Source organism: Equus przewalskii, chromosome 22, assembly GCF_037783145.1.
Source record: "Equus przewalskii isolate Varuska chromosome 22, EquPr2, whole genome shotgun sequence".
In the NCBI taxonomy this organism is placed as follows: domain Eukaryota; kingdom Metazoa; phylum Chordata; class Mammalia; order Perissodactyla; family Equidae; genus Equus; species Equus przewalskii.
Genome location: NC_091852.1, coordinates 19355413 through 19369740, shown reverse-complemented (window position 1 = coordinate 19369740; position 14328 = coordinate 19355413). Strand labels below are relative to the sequence as shown.

At 45.1% G+C, this 14328-nt stretch overlaps 1 protein-coding gene across 5 annotated transcripts in view; it reads right to left on the bottom strand.

Annotated features, from left to right (window-relative positions):
- Positions 1-13593, bottom strand: part of APBA1 (amyloid beta precursor protein binding family A member 1) — a 216316-nt gene extending 202723 nt beyond the window's left edge. The window contains exon 1 of one of the 5 annotated variants that reach the window (XM_070590733.1): positions 13384-13593. The gene's annotated coding sequence lies outside the window, so the exon portion shown is untranslated. Of the gene's footprint in view, positions 1-12712; positions 12938-13383 lie in introns of those variants that run through there. The other 4 variants (XM_070590735.1, XM_070590731.1, XM_070590736.1 and 1 more) reach the window with 4 other exon arrangements.
- Between the last annotated feature and the right edge of the window lie 735 nt (positions 13594-14328).

Here is a 14328-nt window from a genome sequence, read left to right as displayed (position 1 = left end):
GGAAAAACTTAAATTTACATATTTCCTCATAATTTCACTCCCGGGCTTATACTTTACGTAAAATGGGAGCAGTGTTCAAGGCTTGGCTGTTCAGAGATGCGCAGGATTCCTTGGCACACGTTGGGGAGACACAGATGAAAAGAGAAAGCACATTCCACCAGGTCCTCTTGACTTACAGCCAAATGCACAAGGTTCTGGCCCCGAGTTAAATTTGGGGGAAAGCAAAGCAAAAGGCAGAGCTGCTGGCAGCTGAGACACAAGCACTTCAGCCCCCAGAGCTCCCTCCAGGGACAGAAAGCCCAAGGGACCAAAGCTAAACGTCTGGCCACTTTATTCTGTAAGAAGCCCTTTTTATGCTGAAATGTTGGTTTTGTTTTGTCTGTTTGTTTTTCCCTTCTATCTTCCCTGACATTCTTTTCCTTTTATGGTTAATAGCATGGGGAAAAAAAAAACCTTTAAGACATGAACCTTAAAACCCATAAATTTAATTACAGAAGTTGACTCAATCGTTATCAAAGGTTTACTAGAGGATAGGTAGAACGTCTTTTAAAGATGGAAAAATAAAGATACACAGCAAAGCAACAGATTTGCTCGTCCCTAGTTATTCAACATGTACTCAGAATAAACTATATATGTGTGTGCGTATGTGCATGCTATCTATCTGCTTTATCTTTCCCAGTGCCAAAGGAGATGAAAAATGTCAGTGGGTGGGTGTGTATTTTGGAAGGGAGGACAATAGAAAGACGGAGCAAAGTGAACATGCACTGCTGTGGTCCAAAGTGAATGGCAGCGGCTGGCTAAGAAGTGGGACCGAGTGCTGTGATTGTGCACACCAGGATGCAGCACACTAAGTCCCATGGGACAAAACCGGACCGCTGCCTGTGTTTCCACTGCCCGAGACTTTAAAATGGTTTTCACATTTGTAGATGGTTGGGAAAAAAAATCAAAAGGGGAGGGGCTGGCCCAGAGGCATGGTGTTTAAGTTCGGGCACTCTGCTTCGGCAGCCCAGGGTTTGCTGGTTCGGATCCCAGGCACAGACCTAGCACCACTTGTCAAGCCATGCTGTGGCAGGCGTCCCACATACAAAATAGAGGAAGATGGGCACAGATGGTAGCTCAGGGCCAATCTTCCTCAGCAAAAAGTGGAGGATTGGTGGCTGATGTTAGCTCAGGGCAAATCTTCCTCAAAAAAAAAAAAAAATCAAAAGGGGAATCCAAATTTTGTGAGATGTGAAGATGATATGAAATTCAAATTTCAGTGTCCATAAATAGTTTGACTGGAATGCAGCCACACTCTTTGGCTTACATATTGTCTAGGGCTGCTTTGGCACTACAACAGCAGAGCTGAGAAGCTACAACAGAGATCCTTATGGCCTGCAAAACCTATGTACTATCTGGCCCTATACAGAAAAAGCTTGCCAACCCCTACTTTAGAGGAAGGAGATGTCACTTCTGCCCAAGGTCATTATAAGGCAGGGTGACATCCACCCGACTTTTCCATAGCCCCTTCTATCTCACTGACCCTCCCAGAGGCCTTGGAGTGAAGAGATAGGAAGGGCAGTTTCACCATTCCCCCTTTTACAGCTGGGGCAGCTGAGGATCAGCCCCATCTAGGGACTCATGCAATGGTGGCTAATCAATGGGAGCACTCGATTAAGCCTGTCCTGACCCTTTCTACCCCGTGGTGCCAAGACTGGAGTGGTACAACAGCTACACACACACACACACACACACACACACACAGCCCTCCCATGTGAGATGAGGGCATCATACACGGGGAGTCCAGCTGGGCAGGTGGGGTCGGGGGCTGCTGGGCCCCAAGACAAAGGAGACCTCGGGAGCTGCTGGGGAAGTTTCCTATCCCCAGACCAGGGGTGAGCCCCCCAGCCCTGTCCTTTAGTCACTAAGGGAACCTCTGAGAGCCTCAAAGTCCTGTCCACAATGTAAGTCCTCACCTGATGTGGTTGTGAAGAGTAAATGAGATCACGCGGAGAAGCGAATCAGTTAACAGTGTATAGTACTTAGCACAATGCCTGGCACACCATAGTCGTAATGTTAACTTGTTTTCATTCACTGGATGGGGAGCCTGCTGAGCTTTTACAATAGGAATTCATATGTACTTACATTAGACGACCAGAGAGCCACAAAGGATGCAATAACACCTGAACATAAGACTAGGTTAGACTTTCGTAGTACCTAACACTATGGAAACACTCCATCTGTGGAACAAATCCTAGCTCCTCTAGGACAAAAGTCCCCTAGGTATGAGCTCAGGAAAAAAAAAAAATCTTGCATTTTCAAGTTATTTGGAAAAGAAGTGGGTGTAAAAACCAGTTTAACATCTGGAAGAAATATATTAGGTTGAAATTGAGAATTAAGTAATTGAACTGAACAGTTAGAACTCCCAGCGTTTGGGGGCGGCGCCTTGGGAAAGAGGCAGGAAGGGAGATGGGCAGGAAAGGACAGTGGGGAGAGATCAGCCAGACCAGTGAGGAAGCAGTGCAGGTCGGGGCCCACTGGCTGGGCACGGTTTACACCGCCCAGGAAAGCTACTAGATTTAAGAACCAATCCATTCATCTTACTTCACTTTCCATTTTCCACACTAATAATTTCTTCTTTTGGAAATAAAATATCTACTCAAAATTAGTTTCCCTTTGGGATTATTGTGACATCATACACCCACACTACCAAATATCCAAATGATCTGAAACAAATGAAAAAAAACCCAAAACTCTGACATGAAATTATTTCATACTATAAGAAAATAAGCACTCTTTTGATGGAGGTAATATAATAGAACAGTGTTTTTTAAACAGCACATCAGGACCCATTAGTGCTGAAATCAGTTTAGCGGGTTGGCAATCATACAGAATAGAATAGAAAATATCAGAGTGTATTACACATAATAAAGGATCAGTATTGTTGAGTAAAACTTCTGTTTCAGTGATACATTTGTGTGTGTGTCTGTGCATGTGTGCATATTTACACACACTCATCTATATTGCTAAGCTATGATGTAAACTTTATCCACATGAGGGATCATGGTCAAAAAAAGTTTAAAAGCCATCGATTCATGCACTCTGCTTTTGTGGCCCCGGTTTTGCAGGTTCGGATCCCAGGCACGGACCTGCACGCTGCTCATCAATCTATGCTATGGCAGCGTCCCACATGAAAAATAGAGGAAGACTGGCAACAGATGTTAGCTCCTGGCCAATCATCCTCATAAAAAAAAAAAAAAAAGAAAAGCCACCGAAACAGAGTGTGATCCACTTTAGGAAAGTTAAAATCCCGGTTCATTGAATAGCCACGGGAAGGGGTAATTATTCCCAGGGAGTGGAGTTTCTTTAAATGGCAAGCTCTTCCTCTGCATTTAAAATATGCTACAATTTACAGGAAAAAAGGATTTATGTACACCTTGCCAAGTATACCTCTTCTTTAAAATAAGGTGTACCTGTCAATGAATACAGAATTGATCTCTAGATACAAAATTTATCAAAAATCAGAAACATAAATGATGACATCGTTCAGAATGATGGCTAATCAAGTCCTTTATGAAATAAAACATTGCTGTATTTTTCATACTAATTAATCCACCCTGGAGCAGAAGAGGAGGGGGCTGGAGAGGAAACTTAGTGGGCAGGGATGGTTTCACCACCTCCACACCTTGACGACCTCCCACCACCACTTTGCATATACAAAGTCAAGACAAGACTTCTACTGCCCCCAAAATTATATTTCAGAAAAGAGAAAGTCGCCTCATGGTTGAATCCATATAAAGTCTCCCAAAGTATGAGGCATTCTCTCAGTGACTTCTGAATGCCAAAAAGTCTATTATCTCCAAGAATAAAGGAATTGATATCAAGCAATTAATTCATTAATGCTGGAGGTGATGGCAACTGATTTTAAAGGGAGAAACCAAGTCAGAAACATGTTACCTTGTAAGACTGACAATTTCATGAGAAGGGGAGGTATGTTTCAAAGGTTACTTGAGAACTATCTGGAGAAGACAGCCTGAAACAACCACAATCAATACCAGATAGGGACGCTTATGGAGGTCACATGATTGAAACAGAATGGATAAATGAATGAAAAGAGGCCAAGATTTTAACACCAATTTAAGTAAATATTCCTCCACAATTGCCTGTATTGGATGTCCCCATACAACTCACTCAGAAGTGCTAGGTTGTAGAGATCATGAATATACATCTTTAGGAAGAAAGGAAAAAAACAAATGTTCTTATGATATGTGAATGAGCATACAGGGCTTGGAATAAAGTCTGTAGTGGCAGCATCAGACAGAAATTCAAGGGGCTGGCCCGGTGGTGTAGTGGTTGAGTTCATGTGCTCCACTTCAGTGACCTGGCGTTTGCGGGTTCGGATCCCAGGCATGGACTTACATATAGTTCATCAAGCCATTCTGTGGGGGCGTCCCACGTACAAAACAGAGGAAGACTGGCACAGATGTTAGCTCAGGGCCACTTTTTCTCAAGCAAAAAGAGGAAGATTGGCAACAGGTGTCAGCTCAGGACCAAGCTGCCTGACAAAAAAAAAAAAAGAAAAAAGAAATTCAAGAAGTACTATATTTCAAACTAGTTAGACAAAAATGAATATGCCAAAAGTGACCTAACGATGAAAAAGACTCTTAAGTCAAAGAAACATGTGCAACTTTTGAATAAATGACATCACAAAATGTGAAAGCAGGATATCATATTTCTAAATTATTTTATATAATTGATTTTATATGTGATTTTAATTTTATACCACTAATTAAATATAGGTAGAAATTTCACTCTTTATCTATATCCTTAAAATGTGCATATTCAAGTTGATGTAAAGCCTTTTTTAAAACCATCTCATTGGAAAATTGAGGACTAGTGTATAAGCAAGGATACCTTATACATGGGCATATACGGTAATCTGCATCCCAGCTGAAGGCTGTCAATAGTTGGCTTCTGAGTGAACTGAACCACAGGTAGCTGTTGTAATACATTAAAATCCCTAAATTAAAATACCAATAACTGCTATCAAACCAATTCTGATCTGTTAAAAAATTCCTTATGAGATCTCTTTGCCATGTGGAACGGAGGCTGTTGATACTGCCCCGTGTCCCCTCAGCCCACTTCTGAGTTCTCCTGTAGCTCTGATGGACAGTTCCCCTGCACACCGACAGCTTTCCAACCTCCAGCCCACACTGCCTCTCTGCTCATCTACCCAATGGCTTTCTCCGGTGCCTCCGAAGCTTGCTCAGGCTAATATTGGTAGCCCTAAAGCACAGGCGATTTAATGCTCCCAGCATCGAATGGTGGATAAACATCCCAGTTTCCCTACTGCTTGGTGGACCATCATAAAGTGCATTCTACATGACACCAGCAGAACCGAGCCTCCATTGCCCATAACGGCAGCGTGCTCATGAGCCCACCTCTTACTGGCTTTCCTTCCTTCCCTGTCTCATTTTCTCCACTCGCTCATTCATGCTTCTTGAGATTGCCTCCCAGATAAACTATTTGCACCAAGTCCTTGTCTCAGGCCTGCAGGCATAAACTATTTCAGCATCATGTGGTGATTCTGTGTCCTCTTAGAAAAACAGCTGTCTGCAGAAATCAAGGTAAAAGAGCTTTACCCTCATTCTTTAACCTGAATTACTTAGACCTTTGGAAATGTCTCATCCATTTCTTTCATTAACTACCTGATGACCCCTTACTAATGCAAAGAGTTTTTCTGAGGGTCGTACGGTATACCCAGATGAACAAAACATCATTCTAGCCTGAAGGACCTTACATTTGAGAACAGGACATGAAACATGGAGGAAGAAAAGAAACCCCGTAACTAAAGAAGATTCAGACCGCAGAACAGTGACATGGCAGTTCCAAGAGAGAGACGACTTCCAGCTGACTAGTATGTCATCACTACCCAGACAGAGGCACTTTTCAAACTTTCTAACTTAAATGTTTGATTGAGGGCATCCATCTTTTCATAAACCCAGAACTAACTCTCACTCAGGTTAGCCCAAACATGGTATGTGATGATACAGCCTTATGGGCTACTCATTCAATACCAAAAGGCAAAGCACCCCACTGCGGGGTCCCTTAAGTGACTGCTCCATCAATCAGGTCTCATACAATGCGTGCAGGTGAAGCAAGGAAACCAAGGAGGCTGCCCTGCTGTTCCTTGATCATGCCAAGCACGTTCTCACCTGAGGCCCCTCCGTCTTGATATTCTCTGCTTATAAGGCGCTTCCCCCAATTATCTGCATGGCTCGCTCCTTCACCTCTTTAAGGACTCTGCTCAAGGCCTTCCCTGACCACCCTCTATAAAACAGCAGCACCCCTACACTCTCACGCTCTATTGCCTTCCCTGCTTTACTCTTCATAGCGCTTACCACCACCTGACATGTTATATATTTGCTTATTTATTTTTAAATCTCCTCCCACTAGAAGGTCAGGATAGTAGGAACTTTCCCGGACACACACAGGCACACACACACACTGTATCCCTTGCATGTAAAATAGTGTCTGGCCCAGAGAAGGTGTTCAATGAATGTTTGCTGAAGGAATGAATAAATGATTTCATCATTAGAACTTCAAAATCATCCCTCAGCACAGCTGAAGTTCCATAAACCCGTCTGGAATCGTGACACAGCCCCATAAATCAAGGGTCTAAAGCATGCACAATTATTTTGTGAAAAAAAATTTTTTGTAAAGCTTCAACATATGTAGCAGGTATGAATTTAAAAAATTGTGTTGATTCTATCAGAAACTTGTATAGGCCATGGAATGCAACTCATTCAATGTCCACAGTCTAAATAAGAAATCCTGAAATTTTCGATCTTAGATATTATACCTTGCTTATAAAAAATTAATTTATTCATGCAACAAATATCTATCGAGTGCTTTCGATGGGTACAGTGTTGGGTGAGGTGCCATATTTGATTTTTCTTGTGAAAAATCAACTTTACACTTCACTTTAAAGCCATATCCTGCCTTTATAGATAGGGAAACCCCATTTTCTTGAACACATTTATGCTTTTTTCCGTTATTTTACTACGAGTTTTAAAGTCAGCGATTCCTGAGAGAATAGGCACAGGAAATACTTCAAGTGGAGTCTTTTATTCAGCTAATTTTAAAGGTAAACGTTTTTCTCTTTTCATTGAGTTTAAAGGAAGGAGGAACCACGGTAACAACATTTAATGCTCACTAGTACAAAAAATACACAAGTAGCTGTCAAACTCAAATTTCGTTGTTTGTGTCACTGAGTCGATTCCAGCTCCTAGCGAGCCTGTGTACTGCAGGGCAGAACCCTCCCCGGTCTTTTTGCACAATCCTCGTCACTGTATCAAATAATGCTTTGGAAGTACCAGATAATTTCCCCAGAAGTGAGTGGCCAGGTCCTTTTTCCTAGTCTGTCTTAGTCTGGAAATCCCACGGAAACCTGTCCATCATGGGTGACCCTGCTAGTATTTCTACCAGGGCTGGCTAAATACATAGAGCTGATTGGTTCCGCTATAAATTCATACTCCAAAATGCAGGAGGCCCACATAGTTGAGTGATAGTTTTTTATTCACCCCTAATTGACTCAGTACTACATTTCCACAGCTCATACTCCAAGTTTTTGTTATTTTACTCATGGTCTCAACCTGCCCACCTCTCTTTTGACTTAGAAGACTGTAGCCAAATTCCTTTTATCCCGCTTCAAAATTCCCATGCTTCTGTCTCAAAAGAGTCCTTCCTTTGCCTCCATCCAGTACACTCCCATCTTCCTGAAGATTACACTCCATCAGTTTAGCCCCTCCCCCATATTTCCAATCTCTCTTCCCTTCAATGGACTCTTCTTCTCCAGTTATAAAGCAGGCTCAAGTCTTCCTATATGCTACTAAAGACATCTTCTCTATACTATGCCATTCTTTGATGCATCAAACTCTCTGTCCTTCTTCACCACCCAACTTATTAACAAAGAAGTCTGTCTTCACCACTTTCCATATACATCACCCGCACTCTTCAAGCCCTTGCAGCCTGGCTGCCACTTCTACCAGGAGTCAAATCCAATGGCTTTTCCTTTGTTGCACCCTTATCCCCGTGCGGTGTGCTGTTTGAATGACCTATGAATGATGGTGGCTCCCCTCACCTTTCTCAGCTTCCATGACACCATACTATTTCTACCATTTTTCTCCAACTGCTCCTTATTTAACATTGTTCTTCTTTCTCTTTTCCCTTCCAACATATGGACATCCCCAAAGGACCCTACCCCTACTACCCTTTGCGTCTTCTTGCTTTGTTTTCTTTATTGGCCATTCCTGAGACTGGCCAAAATTGCTCCTAAGTAGATGACTTACAAATCTCTCTTTGTAGCTCTAACCTCTCTCTGAAGACCTACACCTGCAATGTAGTGCCTTCATTTGCACACACTTGTCATGCCCAAAGCGAAACTTCTTTTTTCCTTCTTCCTCAGCCTTCTCCGAACCTCTTTTCTGACAATGAACCACATCCAGCATTAACGAATTGCTTGATTTCAATTCCTACTATCTTGGAGATAACAAGCTTTTTGCTTTTTGGCATTCAGAAGAAAGCAATTTTGATAATGCCTAATAATATGAGAGGTAATATAATTTGGGGGGGAATAGAAGTCTCGTCTTATTGTTGTATATGCAAAGTGGTGGTGGGAGGTCGTCGAGGTGGTAAAACCATCCCTGCCCACTAAGTTTCCTCTCCAGCCCCCTCCTCTTCTGCTCCAGGGTGGATTAATTAGTATGAAAAATACAGCAATGTTTTATTTCATACAGGACTTGATTAGCCATCATTCTGAACGATGTCATCATTTATGTTTCTGATTTTTGATAAATTTTGTATCTAGAGATCAATTCTGTATTCATTGACAGGTACACCTTATTTTAAAGAAGAGGTATACTTGGCAAGGTGTACATAAATCCTTTTTTCCTGTAAATTGAAGCATATTTTAAATGCAGAGGAAGAGCTTGCCATTTAAAGAAACTCCACTCCCTCGGAATAATTACCCCTTCCTGTGGCTATTCAATGAACTGGGATTTTTATAGTGGACTTTCCTAAAGTGGATCACACTCTGTTTCAGTGGCTTTTAAACTTTTTTTGACCATGATCCCTAGTGAGAATACAGTTTACATCATAGGCTAGCAATACAGATGAGTGTGTAAACACACGCACGTGTACACAGACATATCTCCTAAGCTGACAATGACGTTTCACTTCCTTGCTCAGCATTCCGATTATTCCTGCACCCTGGCTCTTGAGTCTGTCTCTTTCTCTTCTACCCCATTGCCTCACTTCCCCTTATCCTTAATGTGACTAGAATCTACCTGGTCTCCCTACTGCCAATCTTTTCTCATTTCCTTATGTCCAACACAATGCTCCAAGATTCTCACCCTAAAGCACAGTTCTCAACCTGCCAACCTTCCTCCTCAGAAACCTTCCATGGCTCCCTAGTATTTACTAAATAAAATCCGCAGACAAGTTGCTCCACAACCCTGAAGGAACCTCCCTCACCCTATCTCTCATTACATCTCTTGGCATTCCCTGAGCTCTAGCCAAAACCCACCCTTCTTTGCCGTCTGTGCAAGCACACAACTTCCCACCACCAAGCCTTTGCTGTACTATGTTCCTCCGCTAAGTGTGCCCTCCCTTCCCTGCCAGCCCAGACGCCACCTATATAATCCCAGCTGAAATGCTCTCTTCCACATAACCTTCCCTTCTTCTTCCACTGGAAGTCATTTTTATATCCTGTGAACTCCCACAGCACTGCAGGAATACAGCTTTTTCGGCACCTGTCCATTTCCCACCATTTTTACAGTTAGTGACATGCACGCCCTGTCTCTCCTTCCAGGTCACACACTTTCCCTAGGTGGGATCTAAGTTTCCTTATTCTTCAAATCTCCAGCCCTCCCAACATTTCCCAAACCTTATGCAAAGGTATACCATGACTGAGATGCAGCAGGCAATTAACGAACATTTGTAAATGAATGATGGTAACCCAAAGGGTTAATTTAGGGGTTTAGTACTTGAAATTCTCTCAATTTTAGCAACAATTACTTCTTTCTTGTAGGATACAAGTCCCATTTCCCACAATATCACAGTTTATTCCTTTTGGCCCCACAGGTGAATATTCAAATGTCTTTTACCTCCAAGTCTTCTGAAAAACAAACTCCTTTAAGAGACCCAATAATGGGAAAGAAAAGCATTAATGCTACTTTAAGTGAAGAAAATGCATCCACACGAAACAAATGGCTTACTGCAGCCTACTGCAAAAGGTACAACTACTTACCAGACCAAATTACAGGCTTCAAGCTGTATCACTAACCTTACCAGTCAAATCTTTAGAAAAGCCAGGCTTTGCATTTAAAAAATTGCCACATTTACATTAGAAAGGAAATCACTAATTCCTGAGTCATCAATTGTGTGTTGTAGAATTCTTCCTTTTCTAAACAGTTGATTTACCTTGGTAATTCCTAATATTCTTAAACTTTCTTGTAAGACCTTTACATTTCTGGATTTTACTTGCAAATATAAAAATGAAAACTTCTTTTTTAAAAAACTGAAACCTCTTAGAATGCCTTTTAAATTCCCTAAGTACTTTTCTCAGAAAGAAATTGGCAGAACTAACAAGAGAGTAAAGAACTAAGATTCGAAATTCATTTTATAAATCTATCCTTAAATCTTGGATGAGATCCAACAACTTCACATTAAAATTTTAGAAGGCTCAAATTGAAGGACATGGGGAAATTCACTTCAAGTTCAGCTTGAAGAGAGAGCATCTGGTCTATATATCATCATTAATTACGAGAAGATAAATGGGAAGAAAACAACCATATGTGGATAGCTATAGTTTTATTATTTTCAATGTAATGACAGTATCATGCAACCTTTGCCAAAACAAAACAAAATTTTTGAGAAAGAAACCTTTGATGCCAACGTGTTGTATATTTACTTGTATAGCCATGACTGCTACTGGCTTTTCAAAGAGGACCGGGGCAGCCAGTTTGGATTCTGACGGCAATGCAGTAGAATTTAAGGTGTTGTGGTTAAAATACGTTCTAAGCAGGTTAATCTAGTCACACAGCATTTTAATACAGAAGTATCAAGATGTTAAGTGTACAGGCGTATTCATTCCTACAAATAGCGCAGGAGAAATGTAGGACTAGGAAGTCAAACTGCAGTGGACACACACATGAATATGCTATCTCCCTTCCTATCTCTCTCTACCCAACCCCACACAAGCCGATCTTTATCACACAGAGACAGTTAGACAGCTATAGACTCTGCATGCAATTCTGTGTCCGGGTTCCCACCTGGTGACTTACCGCCAGCCTGACATGTTCCAAATTCCCTACTAGCAGGCTGCATTGGCTAGGAAAGCAGACTTCACTGACCTGGGACCCCATCACCACGGGTCTCAGAGGATTTCAGTTCGCGAATGATACATGGCACCATCTAGCCATTGTGAAAGCCGGGAGAGTGGATGTCACCAGCAGTAGAAATAAAGTATCCCTTTTCCTAAGGAAAACGCCCTGCCTGTGTGACGATGATCAAAGGGGTACCAAAGATTTCTCAGTACGATCTTTTTCTTCTTTTTAAATGCTCCCCCCACCCCCAATCTCTCTATACACACCTCTGGAGTTCATTTTAGAAGAACCAACATAAAGACCACCCATTCTTCAGTCATAAGGTTTCCAGGGTTTAAACGTGGAAGGAGAAGATCTAGTTGACATTTGAAGTTGTGGGGACAGAGAAATGAAGGTGGCCATTAAAGACCCTTCTTCTTCAGGTTGGACAAGAAATAAACAATAGAAACTGCAGAGTCAGGGCGTGTAAGCCCCTTACAGAACAGGGACTGAGGAGAGAAGTGTCACAGGATGGAAGCTCCCTTCAAAACCGGGGACACCAGCAAGCCAAGAAGAGTAACCATTATCCTATTTCCCTGCCATGTGCCCAAAGCTACATGCACACTTCCACATTGCACAGCAAGAGGCCAGAGAAAGGGGAAGTGAGAATGCCTACACCGGGCCATCCACATGCAGGAGCAGAACGGAGACTGCACTCAGAGTTGCAGGGTCAAAATAACAAACACGGTCCCACAGTCAGCGGGTGACAGTAAGTCAGGGCACCAGCAGATCCCTGGGTCTGGAGTGCACCTTGGGGAGCGTGAATGCAATCACACGAGTACACACACACACTTACACACATGGGATTTTACAAATCCGTCCCTACCCCACTGCCTCCCTCCACACTCACACACCAAGTGCATCCTGCCCACCTCATCGTTGCCATCACCACACTTTCTCCTGGAGAGTCAGCCGAGGGATGAGGGATCCTAGCGGGGATTCCTGGAAATGTCATCCCCCAACACCTTCGGTCCGCCACCCCCATCCCTTGGCTGTACCTTTTACACACACACACAGTCTTGCCATGTCTGTCATCAGGCCCGTCTGCTGCCCCCACAGCCCGGCATCTCAGAGCGCACCGGACACCAGGCATCCCTACCCTCAACGCCCTCTTCCCCCGCCCGGTTTGCTCGATGGCTAAAGGCACTGCCCCCTGGATGTCGCTGGCTGTCCCCGCTCGTCGGCACTATTGTTCCATGCAGCCCCTCTTGAGCCCAGGGGCGCCCTTCGGCGAGGACTCGGGCTCCGTCGGGGGTGGCATCAGCTCCACGCACCCCCATTCACCCACCCCTCCCTGGCGGTGGTACCTTGCCTGACAGCTGGGTCCGCGGGCCCGCGGGAGCAGGCGGCGCTAATGACAGCGTTGGTGCCAAGCCTGGGAATAAAGCTCCGCTCCGGCCGCTCCTACCTCCAGCGCCACCATCTTCTCCCGCCGCCGCCGCCGCCGGGACCGCAGCCGCCCTCTCCCAGCTCCGTCTCCGGCTCCGCAGCCGCCGCTCGGGCCCCTCCGGTCCCGCGGCCCCACCCCCTCCTCCCCACCCTCCCGCCCCTCGTGACGCGCGCCGGGGCCGAGCCGCGCCGGCTGGCGAGGGAGGGGGCTCCGGGGCGCGCGCGCGCGCACACGCCCGCGCTAGTAGCGCCTCTGCCTCCCACGCCCACCCGGGCGCGTGCGCGACGCGCGAGCCCGAAGCAGCGGGACGCTGGGCCCCACCCGCGGTTCGCCGGGGCGCGCCAGCCTGGCGTGGTTGGCCGTGCGGGGCGCTGGTGCTTCTCGCCGCCTCTCGCGCCCTGGCTCAAGCAGGCAAGCCCTGGTGTGCGCGGGCCCCGCCTGGGCTCGCGGGCCCCTCCTCCCGCTCCGGGCCGGGCGCCTGGAGCGGCAACTGCGGCTGCATCCCCGAGGGGACCGACGAGGACCTCCACCCTCCTCGATGGAAGTCTAAGGGGGTCCCCAGTTTCCAAAGTAGCAGCTGTGGCCAACCTCTGCGCGCAGGAACAGGCCACGCTGCAGGCCCACGTAGCCGGGCGGCCGCGTGGGCTCCTGCGGTGTGTTCTTGCTTTAGTTAATACCGAGCTTTCCCGCTTCCCAGGCCCCTTAAATGCTGCCGGCACTTCTCAGCCTGGTGGCCGCAGGAATCCTCCAGAAAGGGAGATTCACGGTGTCTCTGGAACGCGCTGCAGTCCTGCGTTTTCGCCGCTAGGGGGAGAGCCTCTCTGGATTGGGCCCGAGCGAAGCCGGCCGCGTTTGCAGCCCTCCAGGGAACTCCTTGGTCCTGCGGGAAAAGCAGAAAGCCTCTGGATTATGATGCTGGGAAATGCTGGACTTGGTTTTGCCACCCGCTTCGCAGTTCTGGGTGATCAGAACTTAAAGTGCATTTGAGCCTAGCTTAGGGCATCAGCCCCGGATATGACTGAGAGGGAAGGATGAGGGGACCTGTGCGGCAGAGGCCGGGTGGCAGGTGCTCTGCGTTAATGAAAAGCAGTGGGCTGGACAGGCCTCGGGAGACCTAGGTTCTGGCGCCAGCCTCACCCGTAATTGGCAGTGTGATATGAGCCAAATCATTCCTCCTCTTCGGGACACAGATTTCTGAGTAATAAGTTATATTTGCACAAAGCCTTATAGTTTGCAAAACCCTCTTCGTATACGTATTCTCACCTAGGGAAATAAAGATGAGCCTTGGTTATCCAGATCCCTTGGGAAATTGATCTTTTACCAAACCTTATTTCCATCTTATTTTAAGCACAATGCCTCCAGAAAAATCTGGGGGCGTAGCCTGAAGCATTCTTGAAGTCTTGTGTTTTAGCTGTAAAATTCATAGGAATTTTGCATTCTACTCCACAATGAATCTTTTTTTTTTTTTTTTGCTTTCATAAAGAAAACAATAGCTTCTCCCTCCCCCAAAAAGATCTTTTAGTAAGATTGAAA